The sequence below is a fragment of the Cibotium barometz genome, chromosome 64 (genome assembly GCF_041138505.1).
Source record: "Cibotium barometz isolate CiBa-2024 chromosome 64, ASM4113850v1, whole genome shotgun sequence".
In the NCBI taxonomy this organism is placed as follows: Eukaryota; Viridiplantae; Streptophyta; class Polypodiopsida; order Cyatheales; family Cibotiaceae; genus Cibotium; species Cibotium barometz.
The window spans coordinates 17,342,388-17,351,457 of record NC_141109.1 but is presented as its reverse complement, the minus strand read 5'-3'; positions in this window follow the sequence as shown (position 1 = coordinate 17,351,457).

Below are 9,070 nucleotides of genomic sequence, written 5' to 3'. Positions count from 1 at the left end.
AACATTCTCCCTTTCCTAAAGTAGGTTATGTCCTCATAACTTGTTACCGAGGTCTGTAGACCTGGTCACCGAATTCGTGGCGATAGAAATTGTGATGAGTCTGAAGTTTTATGAGTGTGCGCCGAAATGCCGAATGGGACTTCTACAAGCCAGTGTCAATCATGTCTTCAAATGTTATGTGTATATAACCTAGAAGACATCTTAGATGATGGTAATATAGCATTATACCTCTGTATGATGGCCCTTGGTTCATGTCCAACTATAGATGCTGAGCCTCTTTAGCCATCATAAGGTTCTCTAGGTTGGTCTGTCAGAACCACTAATAACATCATGAACCTAACACTGGCTATAATTGCAGGATCTGGTATTTTTCACCAAGCTCTGATCCAATTGAGCAGTTGTTGTCTTTGTACTTGAATACTGGAAAATGTTGCTGGGTTAAATGTTGGAAAATTGTAGCAGATATGAGAATCCCTTTCTTTTGCAGCTTGAAACTCCAGCGGTGTCCACCTCCTCTTGATAGGCATGTAGAGTGGATCCACTCGTAATGTTGGTGGTGCACTCATGTAAATGCTACTTTATTCGTTACTGTTAAAAATTCCTTTCTCCATGAAGGTTGCACTCAAAAATCCTGTAGTTGTGGTGCCTCTTCATTTGTGTGGATGGTGGTGTATCCACCTTGTGTGCACTAGAAGTTTCCTCCTCCATCTTCTGTAACAATAATTGATCATGAAAATGACCAAGCGAATTTCCAACAAGTTTGAGAGATGGGGGTTTTCCAGCCTTGTGTGTTTTGCGACATTGGCCCATAATGTTCCCTCTCTAGCCAATGGTAGTAATTCCTCTAATTCTGGATGAGTGGCCCTCGGAGAGGGTACGGCACATAATGTTGCCATGTGCGGGTGACTACAGAATATGTCTCTGGGAAGAATCTTGCTGGTAGGATCGAACGGTGTAATTTTGCATCAGCGCCTTGAACATAAGCTCTAGCTTTAACAGTGGATTGCCTTGTTGTATGAACTCTTCATATTTTGTAGTTGTCACAGAATCCAAAACAGTATTGTCAGTGTAAGGTGTAACATTATCAAGTGGAGGCAGATTACGTACCTCTCCTGAGAGGTTGCCTTGGTGGATATGGAACAGGTGCCAATATCTCCTCGGGGGGCGAGAGTGTTAGTGGAAAATTATAATTTTGCTGGGGAGAAGGAAGAGTAGATACATATAGCTTGTGAAGAAGTAGTAGGAGGCGTGCTTGGATAGGGATCAAGAAGCCTATTGGCGATATTAGTATACACAGGGTAGGTGTTTTTGAAAAAAGAAGATGGACCCTCATCCTCACCGTGACCCGAACTAGGGGGTGGGTGGCTAGGTTTATGAGCTTGGAAAAAGGTTTGAATTTCAGGGATTTCTTCGTTATCCACATCTAGGTAATTTATGTGAGTTGCATCAAAATTATTGCAAACGTTGGTAAGCATAGCCTCTAAATGCTTATGGATATTAGTATATAGCTTAAGGATTCCCACTGAGTGATATAAGGTAGACTCACAAATATTTAAATGTTGGTGAGTATTATATACTTCTAACCACCCGTGGAGTGATTACCCATTGATAAGTACTAGCCATAACCTCGTACTTGGCTCGTGTTGCTAGTATGTCATCTGGAACAAACAAGTCGAGTTTGTCGACCCTATTGTCCAGAATTTCTGAATTTTGTAAGACACGACACCAACTACGGAGGTTGAGGACTATTGGATGAAAAGGATAAAAGAAGATATCTTGTGGATTACTTAATATCAGATCCCCCCTCAAAATTCCCATAATGATGGTTGGGTCAGCATCTCACTCGGTATTTTGTTTAATAAGGGTTAATTCTCCTCAACCTATATCTTCAGCTAAGTTAATGTCATATTGAAGTAATGAGAGTGTTAGTGTAGACAAAAACAAGGTAAGAGTTTGAGAGGGGGCCCGAGGAGTTACTGGAAATTGTCCCAATTCCGAGGCGCGCTCAAGGAGGATGGTACGTAAGCCATCTGTGCACTCCAGCCTTTGACTCCTTTCCTGTGTGGGTAGTTGGTGGGCCAGTTCTTGCATGCGGATATCAGCGTTGCTGAGCTCTATAGAAATGGTTGTTTCTCTGATCATCCGCTCAACACATCCAGCGCTTTGAATCTTGTTGCTGCCACTTCTTGTGCTCTTTTGGCAGTAGATTCTCTTTGATTGGCCTCAGTAATTTGAGTTACATGTTGTGTTGCCAATCTTTGTGTATCCTATAATTGGTTTTCTAGTTGTGATATTGTCTCTTGGCTTCTTTTGCGCCTCTATTTGGTTGGTGATGATTATTTCATTGAGAGCCTTGAGTTTTTCCTCATGCACTTTGTTAACCTGCTCTCGTTCTATGTTGCAGTCCTTGTACTCTTTCTTGTTATTCTTTGAGGTTAGCTAACTATGAGGAGCTCTATTTGTTGTCGAAGCATATCCTCATTACGCTTTGCGCTCTCCTAGTACTCTTGCATTTCCTTGGCATGCCTAGTTGTTAGGCTCTGTGTGTGAGCCTTTTGGCCTCACCAATGCCCCAACAACTTTCCAACAATTGATGTGCATAACCTTTAAGGACTACTTGCGAAAGTGGCTGGAGGTATTCATTAATGATCTATGTGCACACTCACGATGGACTAACCACTTGGCTTGCACCCTTTAATGTGTCAATTTTGGGTTAAGAATCATGTAATCTTAGGGCACATTGTATCTAAAAATTGTATTTCCACTCATGAGAGAAAAGTGAAGTTGATTTTGGAATTATCCCCACCAACAAACTATAAGGGTGTATAGTGGTTTATGGGACACGTTGGGTATTATCACTGATTCATCATATTCTATGCTGAAATTTCCAAGCCATTGTATAGACTACTCATCGTCTTTGAATGGACTGAGAAATGTCAAGATGCATATAATAAGTTGAAGGAAGCATTGGGCTAGTACACCAATTCTAAGACCACCCAACTGGAATCTTGTATTCCATGTTCGCATTGATGCATGGAATTTTTCTATAGGATAGGTATTGGTGCAACCTTGGGAATTCAAATTGGATTACCCAATTTGCTTTGCCAGTCTCAACAACTAAATGATGCAAAGATAAACTACACCACAACTGAGCGTGAAGGGTTGGCCATGGTTTATGCTGCTGTAAAGAAATACTGACATTGCTTATTGGCCAACAAGTTTGTATTCTTTGTTGATCACCAGGCCTTATTATATCTAGTGAACAAGCCATGTACCACGGGGAGAATCACACGCTGGTTGCTTTTACTCCTGGAATTTGACTTTACGATCATGGTGAGAAAAGGAACACAACATGTTTTGACACACCATATGTCTAGAATTCAAAATGAAGAACCTACAATTGGCATTGACGCGATGACCTCCCAGATGCATGCCTTTTTAAAGTTGACATGGTGCCTGAGTGGAGTGAAGAAATATCAGAATTAGCTCATGGTTTTTCAAAAGATCGCCCTTTGAACAACGATAAGTTGCATCGGCTATATCATTTGATTATGGGTGAACTATATAAGCTAGGGAAATACGATATCCTCAAAAGATGTGTCCGAGAAGATGAGTTTGTTTACGATATTAGAAGAAGCACACTCGAGAATAGCCGGAGGAAGTTACAACCTAGAAAGTGCTTCAAGTAGGATTGTGGTGGCCTATGTTATTCAGAGACGGCATAGAATTTGTGAAAAGACGCAAGGAGTGTCAACAGTTTGCTATTCTGCCAACAGAAGGAAAGGATGCCACTAACCTCTGTAATTGTGAGACAACCCTTTGAGAAATGGGGTATTGATGTTGTTCGACCTATTAGTGTAGTAGCCCATCCATCACAAGCCCATTATGTGATCATGGCCACGGATTATTTCACTAAGTGGCTGGAGGTGAGAGACTCTAAAAGAGTTTATGCTCAAACTATAGCCAAGTTCTTATATGAACAGATCATTTCCAGATTTGGCTGCCCACTAGAATTAGTCAATGACCGGGGTTCACATTTCATCAATGAGGTGATTGAATAGTTACTCACAACATTCTTTATAGTCCATCAAAAATCATAGCCTTATTACCCATAGGTAAATGGCCAAGCAAAGAGCACAAAGAAGATTTTATGTGCTATCTTGACTAAGACTTTAGAATCGAGTTGCACGAATTGGGAACACAAGTTGACTGCACCACTATGGGCCTATCATACATTGAATAAGGTAGCCATGGGATACACTCTCTTTCGCTTAGCTTACGGAATTGATGTGGTAATTCCTATGGAATTCTTAGTTCCAAGCTTGTGTATTACAGTACAAAGGAAAGGCTCACAGAAAATGTGTTAGCTGAGAGGTTGGTTGACTTAGAAAAACTTGATGAAACCTAGCTAATTACATCACATGGGCTTATGGTCGAAAAACTATAGAGAAAACATTGGTTTGACCATAACCTAAAGCACAAAGAATTGGAAACAGCGAACCTCGTCCTCATGTATAGTGTTGGAAGAACCAAGAAAAAAAACTGAAATACACAGGGTTAGGGCCTTTTAGAGTGTCCAAAATCACCCCTCAAGGGTTAGTCCGAATTGAAACCATCGATGGGGTAGAAATGGAGGGATATATCAAACGGAAACTCAAAAAATATTATGAACCCGTGACTTAGGAAATGCTCCAGACAAGAGCATCTTCTAAAACAAAAGAAAGATTTAGTTAAGGAAAAAATTAGACAAGCTCAAGAGGAAGCCAAGGTAAGGGAAGCCAAAGCAAAATAGAGACTCTAAGGGAGAACGGTGCATGTGAACATGGCTTCACTCACCTTGCTTGACAAGGATGATCTAAATATTGAGCTTGCACAACTTAGTGTAAATTTCTCTAAAAAGGGTAATCACACAAAGAGCATTGCATTGATTGATACAGGATCAATTCATAACTTGATTTCCTATGAAACATGGGAAGCTCTAAACAAACCCCCCTTAGAGGCAACTAATGCAAAGGTTCACAGTGTGTGCATTTAGCAACTACACAAACAGTGGGATTTTTTAATGTTAATATTTCCATCAGAAATAATCCCTTGGTCGGAAAAGTATTTGTTATGCCTATAGGAACCATGGCAGAGGAAATGATTCTTGGACGATTCTAGATCTGCGCCAGTAACTATTACATCCAATGGGCAAAATGGGAAGTACAACTCAATAATGGCAAAGAAACCATCACCCTTCCATTATGGAGTCCATATTGAATAAGGGAAAAAAGGCAGTTACATGTGACATGGAGCCGTCAATGCTAAGTAAAGCTGAAGAATCAACAAAACATGCGTCCACCTCAAACCAAAATCACCATTCAAGTGGAACACAAAAAAGGCAGACAATAATGGGTTCCCAAGTCCCAACTTCAAGCCCAAGGATACTATGATAAGGACAAAACCCCATAGGTGTCAAAGCAAGAAAGCAAAGCCACAAGTAAGAGACAAGGGAACCAATCCAAAGAGAGGAAGCGACAACCCAAGTACGCTCGAACACCACTCAACATTTAGAAGCGGTGGGTCAAAAAAGATTTACTAATAGCACAAGGATGCTATCAAGGAAATGCAAAGGTATGGGTACCAAAAACCAACCCGACATGTACAATTCTACTCCTCAGAATGCATTAAATGTGGCCTTGGAATGTTTGAGCATATAGGCATCCACAGGGTATAACCATTTACATGCAAAAGGGAATGAGGCTATTTCACGACATGAACTGCTACTACGGGCTAGTTCACGTCAGGCTAGTTCACGCCATGAACCGCCTCATGCCAGTTCATGCTGTGAAATGGTCAAAAATCCTCCACCTATCATATTAAGACATGTGTCATACCCAATCAAGATGGCCGTTGGGGCTGAGGACTAGGTAATAAATACTTCATTTTTTCCTCTTTCGTGCATCTTTCATCACCTATCTTCGAGAGTTCTCCTCCACCATCGTCTGTGTGATTGCAAGCATTGTTGACGCCCTATCTCTCCAATGCTTCATCATCATTGTCTCATTGCTTGTGCTCATCGATCTCAGGTAGGAGCTCTAAGCTTTCACTATGGATTGCTTCAATCATTGGTTATCAATCGTGTCCATCATGCTTATGTCCGCTACTTTTCGTTTATTTTCCATTGCATCATTTCCATAAACACTTCTCACATTCAAACTTGTGGGCGGGATACAATATGGCGAAACAACAGTCTACAGTTTCACGATATTAAACCCTCTTCTGCTACTTCACGGAAAGATGAACTAATGACCAATACCACCTACTAAATCACTCATGGAAAAGTGTAGATCACTAACACACCTCACCAACTTTTAGCCATGAAAAACACCCTGTTAGTTCATAGACTGCTAGTTCACGGTCTAGCAATTCACGCTTTACCAGTTCACAGAATGCTAGCTCACAAAATAGCATTTCACGCTCTGCTACTTCACGCTTTAACAGTTCACGAACTAGCCAATTCATGGCTTAGCCCCTTCACGGGCTAGCCAGTTCATGAAATAACACTTCACAGGCTGCTAGTTCATGGACTAGTAGTTCACAATTTACCAGTTCACGAGTTAACAGTTCATGCACTGACAATTCATGGACTTCCATTGCTGCTTCACGGAAAACACCAATTCACAAAGTCAAAATATTTCTGCTAGTTCAAAACATATAGCCCTTATTGTTACCTGCTCACTCACTAACACTCTTTCCATCATACTCCAACGCTTAGGAAATCATTGAGACACACACACACAAAAAAAAAGCTTCCAAGTCTAAGACCAAGAGCTCCTACCAATCAATAATGACTGATGTTCTTTTTAAAATGTTACAGATGGCATCCTCCAAAGCTTTCGACCCGGAGTGTGAAGGGCACCCAACTGTCACCCAAGCTAGTGCAACAGGATCACCAGCAGTCAGTCAAAAGACAACGGCTGCTTCACGGAAAACACCAATTCACAAAGTCTAAATATTTCTGCTAGTTCAAAACATATAGCCCTTATTGTTACCTGCTCACTCACTAACACTCTTTCCATCATACTCCAACGCTTAGGAAATCATTGAGACACATACACACAAAAAAAAGCTTCCAAGTCTAAGACCAAGAGCTCCTACCAATCAATAATGACTGATGTTCTTTTAAAAATGTTACAGATGGCATCCTCCAAAGCTTTCGACCCCCGGAGTGTGAAGGGCACCCAACTGTCACCCAAGCTAGTGCAACAGGATCACCAGCAGTCAGTCAAAAGACAACGGGGGCAAAGGGGCCCAAAGTTAACACGTCTAGAGCCATATGCACAAGATTTATAGGGGACAATAATCCAGACAGATATACAAACAAATCAAGGGAACGTTATCTTCCAATACTGTAGCCCTGAGTGCTTAAAGATTTTGGAAGACACTACCATCTAGTATAAGCTGGAAAAAGTGGGGCTGGCAAAGATGGTAGAGGTCCTACCACACATGATCAATCCATCACTTTATGCCAAATTCATAAAATCCTACAACAAGAACACAAAAAGGCAGACCATCACAAAGCCAAATGGGTCAAAGGAGCAGGTACTCATTACTGAAGCCATAATCAGGGATGCACTACAGTTGCACCCCTCCAATTCCATCACATGTGCACCCACTAGATCAAATGCCCATGGAGGACATACTCAAGAAGGTCTCCTATAAGTCCAATGGAGCTGAGCATGAGAACATACGGGAGGAATCAGATGAAAAGGCCTGTCGATGCTCATGCAAGTGAAACTAGTGGATAGGTACAACAGGATCCCTATCTGCAGAATTGCCAATGTACATGAGGAGAAATCCAAAGATTAGGCATGGTACATCCACAGAGTAATGGAGAACTATCTCTGGTCTCAATAGTCCAAAGTGTGCAACAACCCTTACCTCCTTACGAAGGTTCTAAGCCATGCAAGTAACATCCCCATACCCCAAGGCACTCAGGAAGCAAAAATATCACATGCCAAGGAGACATGGAGCCACCCGCACACATACTAGAAGAGCTACAACAAGGACAAGCTATCCTTGGGTGCTTTTTTTGGCGAGTAATTACGAGCGAGCAGTTTTAGGAAATTGGCACGAGCGGTTGAAATCTTGAGAAGAAGAACCTAAAGGATAATGATCCCTCACCATTTCTGCATTTACCTTCTTGGAGATTGATGCATACTCTGAGCTTGGAATTCTTTTTGGTACTATCACAATAGGCACGATACCCATTCCAAACGCTCAATTTCATAGATGAACTCTTCTTCTAGCAGCTTATTGATCTCCTTTTTTATTTTGTTGGACCAAACTTCAGTAACATAAAAATTTTAATTATTACATGAATACTAAATCCTTGGCTACCTGTGAAATAGATATAGATCAATGATTTTCCACAAAATTAGACTGCCTTTGGGAGAAAGAAGTTGGGACCTTGAAGTGTTGTTAATGTTGATTGAGGGTGAGGGCTATTCATGAGGGATACATAATGGGATCCAAGAAAATAGACTACCTAAGGCTTGTGTCGCTTCTTGGATGTAAGAGGTAAAATATTTTACTCTTTGAAAGATAACTTAAATCCTCCCCTTTATATAGATCTTGTTGCGCCACCTTCTAGTCTCACAAATGAGCATGCTTGATTAGGCTATGTCATCATACATAAGGTCGTTACCCAAATCAACATCAAATAATGAATCTTCCCAATCATTTATCATGTAGCTAATGAAGAAGAATGGTCATTGACCATCCCAAATGGTCCACTACCAACATTTTTCCACATCAACAAGAAAACATGCTTGAGACTCAAGTAATAAATCTAGAAAAAAATTCTTTGTAGTTGCCATGTAGAGAAGTTTGCTATTAAAAGTGTTATCTCATAAATTACTTACTTACTTTCTCACCATCAATAACACAACCTAAAAATCTATTATTAATTAAGCTATTCATTATTTATTGCTCTTTCATAAGCAAACTTAACATCAAAGTGTCAAAAATGAAAGACTATACTAGCCAATACTTGTATTGATCTTTGATACCTGATTACAAAGTTACC